At 35.5% G+C, this 18,054-nt stretch overlaps 1 protein-coding gene across 1 annotated transcript in view; it reads left to right on the top strand.

Annotated features, from left to right (window-relative positions):
* The window catches only part of ROBO2 (roundabout guidance receptor 2), a 1,150,857-nt gene that overhangs the window by 260,300 nt on the left and 872,503 nt on the right, over positions 1–18,054 (top strand). The gene's annotated exons all lie outside the window — the stretch shown is intronic.

Below are 18,054 nucleotides of genomic sequence, written 5' to 3'. Positions count from 1 at the left end.
AAATACATTATTATTCAGCTTGCTGAAAGGACAGAGCAAAATGCTTTATAGCATTGTGCCTTTCAGATGACTGTTACTTGCTTAGGCCATGGGGTATGATGGCGCAAGGTGTTTACAAGATTACTGTAACTTTAATTTTAATGTATACTTTTCAACGTAGGAATTGCAGTGAGGATTGTAATGGGGATTTAGCTTGAAACTAGTAAGAACAAAATATTTTAAATGTGTCAATACCAGTTACCAGTATTAACAGTATGTATTGTATCAAAATGCAAAAGAAAGATGATTTCTAAAACAGGCTACAAAATGCATAGCAATAAAAATAAATATTTCTTACTTGTTGATTGATCCTCCTGCCTCCGTATATGAAACCAGGCACACCAGTGCCTTAGAAGGTGCGTCTGGTAGTTTCAGAAGATCCTCAGATGGTGATATTTTTATGAATCTATTGTGAGTTAGGGCCAAAAGAGTTACTTTTGGTTTGGGGTAAAACAGCGGGGATAAAGAAGAGGGGAAAAGAAGATGAGGAACAAAATGATCTTAGAGAGTTTTGAAGGAACCCTTGTAGGACCGCTAACCAAGCAGGCTAAATGTGATGTGGGAACATGGCCTGACTGCAGCTCTGGAAATGCTTTACCAAGCACCTTCTCCTGGGTCCCTGTGAGTAGAGAAACAGTCTAGGCCAGGCCATGCCCTAATTAATTTGTTTAATCTGCACAACAGCTTCATGAGTTAGATACCAATATTATCGATAATTTACAGATGGGAAAGGAAGCAGGGAATGGTTAAGAAATTTGACCAAGGACAACAAGCTGGTGAGTGGCAGAGCTGGAATTTATGCCCACAGGCTTTGCCCTTGTCCACTACGCTACTCTCATCCCTCACAGGCATTAATCAGAGTCATCACATATCTCAGAATGCCTGCAATTATGTATATTTGTGCAGAATATTGGCCTTACAAAATCATTTTCAAATAAAATTCATTAATTAAAGAGATGATGTTGTGGAAAGAACACAGTATTAGTTGCTAGGGCTACCATAACAGAATGTCACAAATTAGGTGGCTTCAACGACAAATTTTTTTCTCACCATTTTGGAGCCTAGAAGTCTAAGACCAGTATGTTTGGCAAGTGTGAGTTCTGCTGAGATCTCTCTCTTTAGCTTGCACAGGGCCTTGCTGTGTCCTCGCAGGGTCTCTCCTCTGGGTGCACCCATCCTTGGTATCTCTCTGTGTCCAAATCTCTTCTTATAAGGACACCAGCTAAATTGAATTAGAGCCCTCCTTAATAGCCTCATTTGAACTTAATCACTTCTTCAAAGGCCTTCTCTCCAAATACAGTCACATTCTGATGTACCAGGTGTTAGGGCGTCAACATAGGAATTTGGGGCAAACATTATTCAGTCCATAACAGAACACTAAACTCAGGGTTGTGACTGGAGTTCTTATTCTGGTTTGGCTGCTGTCTGACGGTGGGTAAGTCAAGCCCTTCTGTGGGAGGGCATCTGCTAAACCCTGTAGCTGCCTGGCTCTTGGCTTTCTCGGTGTGTCTTTAGCTTCTCTATTTCTGTGGACTGCACTATCATCTTCATACATACATAAGTTGGGTTGATTGTTGGTTTTTTTTTTTTTTTTTTTTTGGCCTAAGTTAGCTAGAATTTTTATAGAATATAATTCAAGACTTCTAAATAGGATGTTTGCTTTTGTTCATGACTCTGCTGGGCCTTTGGCATACTCTGGTCTAAGTTTTAAGACGGGGCTAATAATGCCTGTATTATAGGGCTACCTTGTGAATTGAATGATGTTGTATATAAAGGGCCAGGCACAGTGTCTGTGACGTAGAAGCCACTTAGCTGTTGCTCATCTTTTTCTCACTCTTCAGCCCAACCAGCTTGCAGGCTTACTCTTCGCTTACCTTTGACCTTCCCACATCTACCCCCAATATTTATCTCATATATTCTTGACCAGTCATCATAAAAGTTACACACGTTGGCATCTGTTTTCAGTAGGATTGAAGTTTTTAAAAATTAAGATCTAAGTGCATGGAGATAGTTCCTTGCAAGTTCATAAGCAAAGGGATACATAATTCAACTTGGCTTCCAACATACTGAAATTTTAAGATTTAACGGAATTGTCTGTTGTGTCCAGGCTCCAAGCTTGTATAGACCACTGACTCTGGCTTAGAAAAATTCTGTTACAGAGCTTCAGAGGCAAAGGCTCTGGACCTCTCTGGATCACACCAAAGGTGGGCAGTTAGCAGCCTACTCTAATTCTGATTCTGCTAACAACCTACATTATGTTTTAAACATTATGTTTTTATGTTGATGATTTAGAGGAGATATATTTGAGACTTAATTATCTACTTTATTATTTGAACATATTTCATAAAATTAATAGTCACATAACACTTGTTTACAACAAAGGATAACTATCATTTCATGTATTTGTTTTTGTCATTTATCCTCATTTTTCCTACTAAAATTAGAAATATTGTATTAGTTCCAAAGAAGTTATGACACTGAAATACAAGGAAAATTTACAGGTGTTATTCCCAGATATAGGAGAGGCATGTAGTTTGAATCTTTTTGGCATAAAAGTAGTGATAACAATATGTTATTGATATTATATCCTGGTAAATAATATTAGCATCTGCTTGTTATATTTCGTTCTTTAAGCCACCAGTAGAGTAAGCTGCAGTTAGTGAGATGGAGCAGTGTTATGGGCCCAGAATGTTCCCTGAATTGAAGAGCACATATTCAAGAGGAGCTCACAGAACCGCAGCGTGGAAACAGGGCTTTTCCAGGAAGATGGGCTCCACTGTCAGCCAGGAGCCCTGTCACTGTGAGTCTCCAGTCACGACTTCAGACAGCAGTCTAAATTGACCTGAATCCAGAAACCCAGATCCAAAGACAAACAGGGGCCAAAGAAGAGATTATACAGACAAGACGTTGGAGGCTACTCTGAGTCAGACAGTGTGTCTGGGCAGAGTTCTGACCAGTCTCTCGTCCAAGTTAGAACTGGTTCAGAAAGGCAGCTTGCAGGCAAACAGGTCCCTGGGTACTAGAGGTGACCTTGGAGTTGTTCAGGCTCTGTGTTGTTTGCAGGGAGCGCAAACAGCAACAGATTTAGTAAGTGCCAGAAGCAAGAGATTCAGGTTGCCTCCAGGTAGGATGACTTAAGATCTGCAGAAGTCTTGTACCAAGGTAGTGCTGGCATCAGCCAGACTTGGGGAAGACGGACGAGGCAGGAGGGATAGAACAATGACAGGCTGATACTGGGAGAAACAGCAGCAGTGACATCAAAGAGGTGAGCCCTGGTGATATCCAGGGGAGATCTGAGACTCAGTGAGCAGGTATGGCCAAGACATAGACAAAATGCCTTGGCAATACTGTAAGATGAATGGGGAGTTCTAGAGCATACATGGCTATTTCAGCCTTCAAGGCCATTTTGGGGAGCCAGGTAGAAGTTCTATATGATGTGCTCACCGCAGGGGCAGCAGCGATGGCACAGGGAGGAGCCCAGAGTGGCTGCAATCCCGGAGGTGACCGGCAGGAGGAAGCCTCTAGCAAGGGATAAACCTTGGGGTTTGACCATCTCTAGGACCCTCAAACCTGAGCTAAACAGACCTGAGTTTAGAGGACAGAAGGGAACTTGCATGTTTATACTCTATGAAAATGGAACCCGTTCAAAGACTTTGTGAACCTGCATTTCTTTTTTCTTTATAGAGCCCTAGAAAGGAAACCACATAACAAAATATTTGGGGAAACACCTGAGTATATGCCACTAAGGGATTGGGGATAGGAGAGGAAGCATATGGGGACAGGGAAGGAGGAGAAGTGGAGAGACAGACTTTGCTTTAAAAATTTGTAATTTCAGTACAGTTTTTTCCACATGTATGTATTCATTTAATTTTTTAAAATAACAATTTGAAAATTTAATTTGAAAAATAACAATCTAATCTTCTATGCACACACAATATCTTGCATAACTCAGTGAAACATGAGCTTTTCAAATGCTAAAGAAGAACCATTGAGTGATAGATAGAAAATATTTTGGTTATAAACTATACTACATATTAACATGGTTTTAGAAAGCCTTCTGTATTATCTTCTAGCTTAAGGCTAAACTAGAAAAGGCTAAGCTCTTACCCTGGTAAAATTCACTGACGCTAAAATCACAAAACATGTGATTTATAAGCAAGCAGATTTATGTAGAATTTATAGCAAGGTTTCTTGATGAGCTACTGAGTATTTGTATAATATTTTGGAGATATAGTTATTTTTGTAAAATATATAATTTACTTAGTGCTGACAGTTTACATCTCCTTATAATATTAAGTGGCATAACAAGATTACCTTTTGTTTAAAAAATGGCCAGGAGTGTTTGGAAGCTTTTATTTATTTTCAGGAGTGTTTGGAAGCTTGGAGACATTGTTATGTAGATTTGATCCAGTCTTAAGTTTTCAACTTTGTTCAATAAATCTTGCCTAAGTAACCTTCTGACATTTTTATCCAGTTATGGGAGGCCCCCACATGAATGCATTTGAATGCCTTTGTGACTGTGTGAAATGAATCACTAATGATTCATGAAGGAGACAGTCCTATCATTAGCCTTGATAAGATGGTGATTTGATTATCTGAGGGGCCTGTTGCTCATTCCATTTGTGAATATTAATATTTAAAATATTGAAAGGGAAAAATAATTCCAAAGAAAGAATTGGTCAATATTTCAAAAGAATGTGTTACTTCACAATTCATGTTAACTCTAGCTCCAGAATACCAATTAGGCTTGAATAAAATATTTAAATCAAATTTGTGTCAATTTTATCTCCAATTATGAGATAAGATTATTATTTGTTAGAAAAAATTAAATCATTGGTTAAAAAGTGTTTGTTGACATTCTAGGAAATAGCATGGAGTGTTTAGAATCATCCATCCCAGTTATAATGTTGCTATATTTAAGGAAATCCAAAATGATAAAGATGAGTTTTTCTTTAGCTTATTACCAGCCTAAAGACTTTTTCTGTGTACTATCATCTTTTAATATATATTAGGCTGGGTTTTTATTCTGACTCTCTAAAAAATAATAACTTATGATTAGTTTTGTTCATTTTTGTATTTCAGTTTCAAGATACAGCTAACTCTTTAATTTCCTTTCTTTAGACTTGCACATAGATACTAATCAATAGTGTTTATTCTCACAATCACTCCTCAAATTATCAAGCATTACAGAATGGTGCCAATAATACACTGTATTGGGTCCCTCCCTTTTCATCTTGTCTTCATTGTTTTAAGACATCAGCGCTTCTACACGTCTACTATTCAAAGGATACCAACTATCCAGGAATTCCTCATGGATTCACATGCAGGCTGCAGCATTACTCATTTATACCATATTGGATTTCGCAAAGGTATCCCACTTTATGTAAAACTAACATACATATGTGCAAACTTAGAAAGCAAATTATTAGTATGACATGATGAGAAGCTTTTAATTACACAGGTATTATTCACAGAAGATCTACATTTTCACTTCTAATTTCCATAACAGACCTCCAAGGTATGTACTGTTTTGTGAAATTTAAGGGGAAACAAAGTTCAGGGAGAATCGTGCAGGGGTGGGCAGAGGTAGAGAATGAGCAGCAAAGTCATGAGTCATCTAACTCCAACCCAAAAGCTCTTCTGCTGACACTCATACTGAGGCCAACAGGTTTAGACCCTGCTTTTTGTCTACCAACACAGTACCTAAATTAAACAAAAGAGAAAATTTCCCTGCACAGTTTAAAGCTTCTAAGAAAATCAGTTCACGAAAGTGAAAACAGCTAGTACGTTCGTAGTAAAGAGCTAAACTAACTAACCTTGGATGGCAGTACATTTTGGCTGGATATTGTAAAGCTAAAGACTAAGGAACTATATACAAATACCATACTCTAGAAAGCAAATCTGTTTCTCACAGGACATGAGTTAGCAAATCTGTAGTTACCTAATGTTTAGCAATTTTGTAACTACAGTATACAGTCTGTAGCTAGAATTGAATAAATAAGTGACCATATTGTGCATGGTTAGAGTTGGGATTTTTCACTGTCACAGAAAGAGGTTGCCAATAAGGAAAGAGAGAAGGCTAGAATGAACCTTGTGGTGTCAAATTAGAATCAAATCTATCAGTCTGATTTTTACTATATAAACATGTAGACTTCAAAATAAATATAAATGTCTATGTATGTGCGAGTATGTTGACTGAGATTGCTCAGAAGCAGTCATGCTCTAGTAGCAATGGACATACCTAACACCCTAATCTTGCTTTCTAAATGTTACTCTCCAGTAAAAGGAACCCGGGAGCCTTAGATTAGTGATTGAGTCTAGGGTTGGGACAGAAAAATACAAAATGAGTTTGGAACATCTTGTAGTGCCAGAAAATAAGCAAATGCTAAAAAAAAATATCAGCACATGTCAAAGGACGGAAGAACCAAGCTGAAGGAGATTCCAATCAGCACAGCCAAGACAATTTGAGGGGCAATGTAAATACTGATATATTGAATATCCACAGGCCTAAGTTAATAATTGAAAAATATATAAATGCACAATAGACAATGCTTCCTTATAAAATATTCCAATTAATAAATATAGAATACTCAAAGCAAATTCAAAGTCACCGTTAGATAAAAACCACAATAAGAACTATTGAAGGCAAAATTCACTGATAAATGATAAAATCAGTAGGTGAAAGTTTGAAAAGAAACAGGATATTTGCATAGTTTCAACATACTCCCCCATAAAGATATTTATCTATCACAAAGTGAATAGTAATAGCCTTATAGGGGGAATCTCAGCAGTCATCACCTTAACCAAGTGGTCAAGGTTAGCATGAATACTAATGAGAAATGGTGGCATCGTGTACCTCCGGTAAGGACCACAGAGAAGGACACAATATCATCTCTGTGGTGTTCTTACCAAAAATGCATAAACTCAGTATGATCATTAGAAGATATCAGATTAAAGTGAAATTAAACTATCATCCTTGGAATGATAACCCAACTCTCATCAAAAGGGCCAAGGCATGAAATTCAGAGGACTAAGGAAATACCTTAGATTAGAGGAAGATTAAAGAGATATATGAATAACATGCAATGTAGGATCCTGCGTTTAAGACTAGAAAAGGAAAAAAAAAAGAGGGAAAAAACAAGTGATTGTCTAATGAGGTCTCTAATTTAACTAATGGCATTATGGTAATTTTAACTTTCTGGCTTTGAGAACTATACTATGGCTAGAAGACTTTTTAACATTACAGGAAGCTGATGTACGGTTATGTGAACTCTCTGTACATTTGTGTAAGTTTTTCTAAAGTCTAAAATTATTTCCAAATTGAAAGCTTAAAAAATTTGTTTTATTACTCTAACAACACTACAAGAAAGGTATTATTAATACCCTCATTTTACACAGGAAGAAACTGAAGAATAGAGAGATGAACAAACTTGCCCCAAATCCTCAAGTTAAAAAAATGCAGGGCCAGGTCTCATGTTCAAAATCTTAACCACTATGATTTTATGTGGTCTGAGGCTCAGCTAATTCAGAAATATTTACACTTGCTCTTAATTCTGCTTTGACATTTGTTAGGGTGCTACAACATTACATAAAACATAACCCTGGAAAAAGAAAATCCATTTTACAATGTTCAGTAGTAGTTGTGGAAGAAAATTTCATTCTCTTGTGGTGATTTTCATTTTCAACCAAATGTCAAACAATGAACTATTAGGTGAGATCTTACAGAATAACTAAATGAGAATATTGGCATTCAAAGACGAAAATGCATCCATAAGGCTTTTATGCCTCATTACTTTAAATAATCATTAATAATGAAATATATAATGACAGACAGTTACTAATGCAATGAAGTTGCTAAAATGAGATGAAAATTTGCAAATAATGTATTTTATTACATTCAAAAAGGGCTTTCGGTAGCGATACTGTGGTTCTGAATTTGTTACAGAGTATTAGTAGTTTAGGCTTCTGTATGAAAGAGGTCATTTTTATTATTGGAAAATAGTTTTTTAAACTACTAATTCTTTTGAGGAATGCTGGAATCTTAAATACTTCACTCACATATGCTCGATAATCAGAAACAACCTAAGTAGGAACGATGTGGGAAAAAAAAAGTATTAGTGATGTTTTCTTCTGTTCAGTATTATTTGTAATCAGAATGTGAAGTTGATAATGTATAAAAATTCAGCCAAAAGAAGCATGACTTTTTATTAAATTACAAACTGGATAAAAAAAGAATTATGTAAAAGAACACTATGGTACTTAAAAAATAAGATGGGATTTGAAGTAAATGAGAGAGGAATATCACCCATATTGCAAATATTTAAACTGGAATGAAATAAGTAATTTTTTTTATAATGACATGATGTCCAAACAATTAAAATTAGTCTCATTCTGGAAGCATATATTTAATAATTATTTAATTTTCTGTGATATTTATAAATCTATTAAGAAAACATTGAAGTAAAAAAATGTTATCTTAATACATACTGAAGTCAAACCAGGAAGAAGGTGGGTATACAAAAGTATTTTTGTATTATTATTTTGTTTTCTTATAGCTTCATACATAATTTATGGCTACCCCTACTTTCTGCTCTTAAAAAACACTGTAGGAAAATACTGTCTGGATATAGTTAAGGCTTCCTGAAAAGTACTTGTAATGAAAGATTTTCCATTTAATGGTTAAAGAAAAAGTAAATAGAATTTATGTCTGTCCTGGGCCCAATTAAACTTCCATTCAAACTTGTCCTGACCAGAAAATAAATTGCCTATGGATTCTGAATAAGGGTTTTTACACACTTGGTGGAAAAAAAAAAAAATCTGTGGAGAACTATGATTTATGAAAGTATTGATTTCTTTGTTAAATAATGAATTAGATGTCCTACCACAATATTATTTATCAAACTTTTTTGTCATATAATTAAATTGTCACATAATGGATTGTGCCCATATAGATTCATTAAATATTAAAAACTACATGTGACACTACCCACCTTACCTTGGCTAATGACACATTTCCTCTGTTCTTTCCCATTAAGGTCAATAATGGCAGCCGCCATCCTTACTATGGAAGCTTGTAGCCCATGCTCACCGAGGCTGCCGAGGCACATTCCTTTGGCTTACACTGGAAAACCCTGAAACTATCCACATATCAAAAGCCAGTGGCACAAAAACCACTTAAGACAACCCGACAAATAAGGATAAGGGGGAATATTAGCTATAAACAAAATATCTTAGACATATTAAAATTGGGTTTTCATTTGACCAGCCCTACTTATCTTGATCACCCTTGATTTTTCCCTGAAAACTCTGCTACAGCCCTGTATTGCCTTGGGCCCTTTGGGTTTCTCTAAGTGTGTCTGTCCTTTCTGTATTATATCAACTACAGCCACCCACAAAGTGTCACCAGCTGCATAAATGCAGTTCTGCCTTTCCTGATCACTAACCCACATTCCCACATGAACTAACCTCCCCCTAGGGCTAACCTGAAATCTTCACCATAATTAATACTTTTGGTAGCCACATTCATCTCCACCCCCTTCTACCTCACAAATATAATGGATTCTTGTTTCTCTACACTTTCCGTTCAAGAGCTGACACTGCTTTGGAACTGAATTCCTGTATCTTATATCCTATTAACCACATCCACAGCTGTACTGGGGAGTTTGCATGGACCTGGAGATACTGGAGTAGTTAATAATATTAAAAGCTTGCTCAAATTGTGCACTTACTGTCTGTCAGGCATTATGCTAAACATGTTACATATATTATTTTACTCAATTATTATCACAACCCTACAAAATGGGTACTCAGTACTTTCTTGTTTTATTTATGAGGAAACTGCAGATTAAAGAGATTTAATAATATTCCAAGGTCAGAGTCCCAGGAAATAACAGCAGCAATTCAGTCATCAAATACGTCTGACTTCAGAATCTATGTTCCAGGCTCTATGCACCATTGCTTCTCATTGAATAGGTGAAAATAAAAAACAAAGACCACAGGCAATTTTTTTTCTGAAATCTCTGTAATGAGTTGGTAATTTATTTTAAAATCCAATAGATGTTTAATCATGAATGATGTCTGATGCTATTTTAAAATCTAAAATCTGCCTCTTTTTATTAAAGAACATGAGAGATTTCAAACAGTTCATATTTTCCATCGTACTTCCCTTTTAGAATCCCAACCTTTTTATTATAGGTGAGTTGGAGACAGAAATAAGAACATTATCTTCGGAAGGACATAGAATACAGGAACTTCAGCCTCTTAGTCCCAGCTGAAATTACAGCCCTCTTCTAAGAGCTCTTTTTTCAGATAACTCAAAAGATGTCTACGATAAAAAAGGCACTTTGAAGAATTAAGAATGAGTGAGAAAGTCCTAACTTTTAAGAATTCTTTGATTCAGTGTGAAAATGGATATATGTGCTATAAGGAAGATAATATAAGAACCCCTAGTCTAGTCAGCATGAGGGAGAGAGACAGAGAGAGAGAGAGAGAAAGGGAGAGGGATAGAGAGAGAGAGGAGACAGGACAGAGAAAGAGAGACAGAGACAAAGAGAGAAAGATCTATCACGTGGGGATTTCAGAATAGGCTTCATAGGAGAAGCAGCCCTAGAGAATTACAGACAGATGCTAAAGAATGAGACCAGTTAAAGGCATTCAATAAATTTGCAGATTAAATGAACGTGCAGAGGAATGGGAAATTTATAGGTAAGGAGAGAGAGCAATTCAGGAGAGAGAAGGACTTAAAGAAGTTCATGAAAATAGAAGAAGGTTTAGAATTTCATTTAGTAAGGACTATAGTATGTGTTTTTATTCATTCCTGCATTTAGTCACAAATCATGTATTTTGTGCTTGGAACTGTACACGGTATGAGGAGGAAAAGAACAGGAAAAAAATACTATGCCCTGGCTGTGTTTACAGTAGTTTGATGTGAAGAGTACTCAATGCCCAGGAGTGGAAAAAGTAAGTTGGACCTGGGTCACAGAGGGTCTAAAATGCTGGCTTTGGACTTCATTCCTATGGTAACTGGGATCCTTTTAATACTTTAATGAGAAGTGTGGTATGATCAATTTAGAGTCAATTTGTGTAGATTTGTATATGAGGTTAAGGAGGAGCTATAAAACAGCAAGGTTTCAGGATATAGAGGTGCCCTTATCCTAGGGAAGTTTGCATTGCTGAGCCAGAAAGGAAAAGACGAAGGATTTCTGTCTGTGAAATCACTAGAAATGAGGCCAATAGTGATGGGGAGAGAAGATGCTGAAAATAAGGTTACTGAGGGTTTGCTTGTAGAAATTTCAGATTTTCTGAGGTTATGGTGTAGCTAGTCCACTGGATGGTATAGCTTGTGCTTAAAGCACAAACTAGAATCTTAGCAACTCCATTTACCAGCTTGGGGACTGCAGACTAATAAGCTACTTAATTTCTGTAAGCCTCTGTTCTCTCACTTATAAAATGTAAATAATCAGTACCATCTACCTCTTGGTAATAGTGCAAGGATTAAACATGATTATGCAATTAAAGTGTTTATCACCATTCTTGGCATATAGTAAATGCTGAATTCAAAGTGTTCCATGATACACATGTAGACGCATCAACACAGCTCAGTAGTTTCGTTGACATTTTTGTTGTTGTTATTGTTGTTGTTGACTTTATTACTGCCCAAGGGCCACTCTGAAAGTTATGGATTGACTACAGACATGGTTCAGTAAGTCAGGGTCCAATGAAGGTATAATATTCACAGCAATTATCTGAGAGAGACTTTGATATAAATAATTGTTTAATAGGTATAAAGTTGACTTGGTAACTGAAAAGAATTCTTTTTTTTTTTTGAAATTGTGAAAACTTATTTTCATAGAAAGAATTACTCTTTACAGAAAGAATATTATACACAAATATCCCACATGGATGCAAACACAGAAGTCTGTTTAAAACATTAGCAAATAAAATCCAGCAATATGTAGAAAGTATAATATACCCCAAGAATGCAAATTTGTTTTCATTTTTGAAAACTAATCAATATATTTGCACATTGACAAAACAAAAGCAAAGCATTGTATGATCACCTCAGTAGATTCAGAAAAAGCATTTGACACAACTCAACACCCATTCATAATAAATTTTTTAAAAGACTGCCCCCAAATGATTAATAGAGGAAATTTTTTCAATCTGAAAAATGACATATACAAAAAGCTATAGCTAATATCATACTTAATGGTGAAAGACTGACCCCTCAGTGACTACTGAGTTAGCAGTTCAGCAAGTTATTACCATCCCCGTGGCTGAGGGAACAAAGAAAAGAGGCTGGAGTTTATTACAACGTTAGAAGACTGGAACAGCTGGAACTCAGGCCTCCCAGAAAAGGGTGCTGCTTGCCTTTTTCTGGTGTTTCCAGAGTTAGAGTATCATTCCCCTGGGGCTGGGACCCAGACCTCTGAGGAGGGTGAACTACAAGGCTGGTGGCTGTCTCTGAGGGGGGCCATGATGTAAGCCAGCTCTGCAAGTGTAGCAAAAAAATGCAAGCTGGACTCAGCTGCTGCTAAGGTGAAGGTGCTCCCCAAAACTGTAAGGAACAAGGCCCTGCGTCCTCCAGCTTTCCTGCTAGTGCCCCTCACTGGCAGAACTTAACAGAGAGCTGTGAGCAAAGCAGAAATGTAGCTGGCAGAACTGCATTTCCAGCATCTCCAAGTGGAGTATAGAAAGGTGAGTCTGGAGCTGAGAGACAATAACTTACACACTGGAATAAAATAAATGATTTCGAAATGGACACAATTTAAAAATACACCAAAAATCACCTCAACTAAGTACATGATTCGGGACATTTAGGACGACTAAAGCTGTAGTAGGGGAGCTACATCTGATGGTGGACTTGGTTGTGTTTTGTCTGATAGGTGGGATGTGCCAGTGGACAGGTTTCGGGGAATCGTGTGGAGGAGAGGAGAGTGGTCTTGGCTGGGGAGGGGGTGAGGCAGATAATGCAGGAAGACCTACGGCAATCGTCAGGGTGAAGAGCAGGGGAGAGAAGATTCAGGCAAAGGTTATATTTAGGGATTTAACCTAAATCCTGTAGGCGATGAAATAAGTGTAGAGTTAAAAAAATTTTTTTTTCAGAAAGATTTTCAGAATTAGCCTTCTGAATGTGTATTTATTTATTTACTTACTTACGACACTAGCACCGAGGGGGACTCTCCGTTCTAGCAAAGCCAGCTATAGAAGGTACAGTTATATTAGGTTAAATACACTTATATTAAAAGCATATCTGAGTTAATGGAGTTTCGTTTCAAAACATTACTGTGATAGCATAACTTTGGGATATTGATGTCACTTATTGCTTATGTCCATAAGCCATTGTTATCTCTTAAATTACCATTTTTACTCAAAACATAAAAACCAAAATAAACTTACACAATTCAAATTAGATGAAAATTTTGAACCATTTTAAATATTGAAAACAATAAAATTTTAGAAGTCTTGAAAAGTAGATATTTTCCTGAATTTAGGGAAGCTTGAGTGTGGCTTATACATTAAATAATAGTATAATACCGCTATTAAATATTTTCAATGTGAAATTGTATATGGTTATACAGGAAAATGCTGCCAAGTTTAGAGTAACAAAGAACAAATATTAAATGAGTAACAAATGTTAACAATTGATGAAGTGTATATGGATAGTCAATGTATACGGGTATTCACTGCAATTTTACTATTAATTTGAAATTTTTCAAAATAAAAAGTTAAGGAATAAATAAGATTAAAGTCTTATTTAAAAGAGTAGTTAACGGCACTAAAGAAAACCCAAATCAAACAATTCTCATTATTTAGTTTTGCTTTTTATAAATTTCAAATGTTAAAATATTAAAAAAATTTATTTGTAAAATTAAAGTTTACATTCTTACTAATCCCATCTTACCTGTAAAGTAAGAATGTTGGCATAAAAAATATTTTATGCTGCTCCCAATTCTGTTTTTTTGTAATCTTCTGTGAACGTAATAATGCAATACCTCAGGAAATGGAATCTCTTGCAAAGCTTGACTTGATTTTCAGTCTAACCTAGCAATAAGTTGATGTGAATTATTAGTATTCTCAGTATTTTACCAGAAAATAATTTTGAAATCAGAATAATGTGGCTGCATTTGAGAGCATATATTTTAGGGAGTGTATTTCGTTGGTTGGTTTTGTGGCAATTCAAACAATTCTAGTTTTTATTCTACTGTAAATTAGTCATACTTAGAAAATGCATTTCCTTTGGGCGACTGGAATGCCATGTTGCCCAGTAGTTTAGTGCTTCACAGATCTCTAGTGGTTTAAGAATAAACGTGATTTATTCAATCACCAACTACACTATGGAAACTACACTATGGAAAAATACAGCTCTAGACATAACACAAAAGAAGGTGCTATACTTGTTTTAAGAATCTTTCACAATTTCACATTCCTAAACAGTTATCTGGTTTATAATTTAACTTAATTGTCACTCAGTCTTTTCTAAAAAATACAGCAAAGGCAGAAAGTTGAATTTTTTTCTTTGTGCAAAAAAACTAATTTGGTTGTAAAAAATAGTGAGAATTTTGTCTAGTGATATTCACTGATTGTTGAAATATTTATATAAAGATATGTTTAAAATATAAATTACTTGAAAAGTACTATTATACTGTCTAATTAAATTGATGTCTTACGTTTTGAAAATTATTTTTGAAACATTTATATGGAAAAAAAATCACTTCCTAGTAAGAAGGTCTCAGAGTCAGGAGTCTCATTTTTAGTAGGAAAAAAAGAGGACAAATAAAATTAAAAACAGAGAAGTTATTGCTCAGACAATACCACATTAACAAACTCTTTAAAATCCATTCATAGTAATAACATCAAGAATAAAAACAGATTGAGGGTTTTCTCCTTGTCAGATAAGATGTATTATGTCCTTTACTTCCTTTTGAGAATTTATAATTTAAAACATTAATATTTCTTTGAGGGAATAAAAATCTTCTAGGTGGTCTTGTTATATTTAATTTAACATACACACAAACCTACATTATATTTTGAATATATCCACTATATTTCAGTTCCTTGCTCATCCATTCCTGTCCACACAGCCTCATCCCCAGAGAAAAGTAAACATACTTAACAGGAAAATGAATTAAAAAAAAAAAAAAGCACGTTAGGAAAATGATTTGAAAAAGAAAAAAAAAAAAAACAAAAAACAAAAACAAAAGACAATGCAAAACTGAAGCCAAAAAAATCATACTAAAATACACATTAGACATAAAGTTTGCTAACATGATGACCACCTGTCTGGGACTCACCCAGCTTAAAGGTAGAACATTGCATCCCTTTTGAATGACCAGGGTAGCTCTCCTTGTCCCTTTCCCTTACTTCTCACAGCTCACTACTGAACTGTTATCTGTTCATGACTCTCTCTCTGCTTTATAATTTTACAATATGTGTTTGTACTCCTACAAACCGAGTACTTAGCAGGGACTACATTTTCGTTTTTTTCTTTTCTTTTTCTTGTTTTTTCAAGGGAAGATGTTTCTGTTCCTGTTAAAGCGATTCCAAGCTCTGTTGGCTGATAATTAGCAGGTTGAAGTACTTGACAGTTTTGCAACTTGAAGGTACAAGCAGGTAGCAATTATTTCCAAGCCATCATATTTTGCTCACAAAAAAAATCTATTTTTACCACAAACATACAGGCGTGGGGCTTAGAGTGGTGGCTTCAAACTGTGTCTAAGCAGAATTCTGGAGTAGAAATAACCGCCAAAATTGCAAGCATTTTTCAAGCTCTAGAGATGTTCAGATATAATCTAAGAAATAGCATAGTATGATCAATTGAAGTAATATTGTTTTTGGAGCATTAGGTTATTCTAAATTTCAAGAAAACACAGGAAAGGATTAAGCCTTAAGATTTTAATAGTGCCTAAAGTGTAGTAAAAATGTATGCATTAACTTGATCATAAATTTAGCTGTTAAAAGGCTTTTGTTAAACAAAATTAATTTGTGGTTTTCTGTATATTTCTACCCTTACAAATTCTAAATCAATTTTATTAGTTAGTATCCTTACTTTACTTGCAAAAGTCAGAAACCCATCTTACATGGTTTAAGTGTTTAAGGAAGAGGAGGGGTTGAACGTTCACATAACTAATAGTCTAAAAGTATTATAATTTCAGCCATAGATGCATATTCAGGCACTGAAATCATTGGGAATCCCTACCTTTCCTTTCTCAGCTGAACTTCTCTGTCAAGTCATCTTTAGGAAGAATCTTTTTCCACGGGGTGGCGACAATGGCCCCCAGAAACTCCAAGGTTCCAGTTCTAAGCTCCTGAAGGAAAGGGCTCTTACTTTCCCAATAATTGTGGGGGAAAAAAAAAATCAAGAGAAAGATCTCTTTGGGTGGAATGCCCATCCTGGAAACACTGTTGTTCCAATGAGGTGCTCAGTTTGGCCCAGCCAGGCTCATGGACTCATTTCCTAGGAGAATGTAAGTCTCAGGAGAGTAAGGACTTGCTCTTATATAATGTTGTATGCTCACAGGTTACCATAAATAAAAGTTACTTAATTTATATTTGGTAAGTGGATTGCCTTAATTATTTAGGTCTTAGTTTCCACCACATTATATAAGAGCTGTGACTAGCAACTCAATGTGTATTTGAGTTGTCTTCAGGCCATCATGATATACTTGCATTGTTTAAATTCAAAAAAAAAATTTTTTTAAGCATTGAAAAATTACAAGGAGAAAGTGGAAATGGTTTGCATGATTAAAGGTAAATCTAGTTACAGCTGAAAAAATTTGCATGGAAATATTTTTCTTTAGAACTCTTTATTAATTTAATTTCCTATGCCTCCCCATTTTTATATTGATTTCCAATCAAGAAGGATGCCTTCCTTTTTATGTGGCCTCTAGCTACCCTGGGACAACCTAGAAATGTTCTGGTCCTCTTTTATCAATTTTCAGCTTTTCTCCTCCCTCAATTTCTTACTTCTTTCTCACAAAGTATCGTTTGACCTCCACCAGGCACCTCCCCTTCTCTGTTAGGTACAGTTACTCACAGCCTTTTCTGGAGAAAATGTTTCTACTTCCTTTGTCTTACCAAGGAGAGACTGATACTCCCTGCAGGGTTTCTCCTAACCCAGCAGTCTGGAAATTTAGTGCAGCAGTGAAAAATTATGGGCCTAGATGGAACTTCAAAGCAGTTTCATTTCCAACAAATTAGCTATTAGTAAGACATGCTCTCATTAGCTATAGGCTAACTCAGATTTACCAGTCAGCCATGATTTTATCTTTCTCGGACCAATTTTAACCACTTCTATCAGAAGTAGTAGCTTTACCCACAAATGAGGTGGATAATTAAAATTATATTATGTATTAATATATGAAAATTATTTTATACTACTCATCTTGCAAAGGGCCTTATCTGCATCATTAAGTGTCCATGCTGAAATGGTTAGTAGGCATTATCAATTGCACCTTAGAGATGCAGAAGCTGTGTTAGGATGTTACACAATTTACCTGAGTTCCCTTGGCCATAAGGGGAGAGCTGACATTTGAATCCGGTCTCTGTACGTGAGCTCCCATACTCATTGTCTTTATCCTATACTATGTACCTTAAAATCAGATAAGATTTTCTTTTTGATTATTTTTTGAATATAATATTTGTTACATACAAAAGAACATGTTAAATTCAATTTAGCAGTATAAGATACATATGCCTATATTTATATTTTTACTTTTAAACCTTTATATTTTTTAGTGCTTTTTTGTGATTTTTAATAAGCCAACTTTTCTGCAAACATTGAAATTTAGAGGTACAAAATTCAGATAATTAGCTGTGTCAGCATCCTGGAAAATACAGTTCAAAGTCATGGTTTCAGTAGAAAAAGATGCCCCAGGCATAAAATTCTACTAGAAAGCCCAATGATGCTTATAGTGCCATTAGAAAAATAGTGAAGGGTACTGGACTTCTGTTTCTTTTTAAAATCTAGCACTGTTCCTCCTGGTTTTCAGTATTTTTCTGCATATTAGACCTATA

The sequence above is a fragment of the Camelus dromedarius genome, chromosome 2 (genome assembly GCF_036321535.1).
Source record: "Camelus dromedarius isolate mCamDro1 chromosome 2, mCamDro1.pat, whole genome shotgun sequence".
Classification (NCBI taxonomy): Eukaryota; Metazoa; Chordata; class Mammalia; order Artiodactyla; family Camelidae; genus Camelus; species Camelus dromedarius.
Note: the sequence above shows the minus strand (reverse complement) of the source record. Positions and strands in the feature narration are given on the sequence as shown.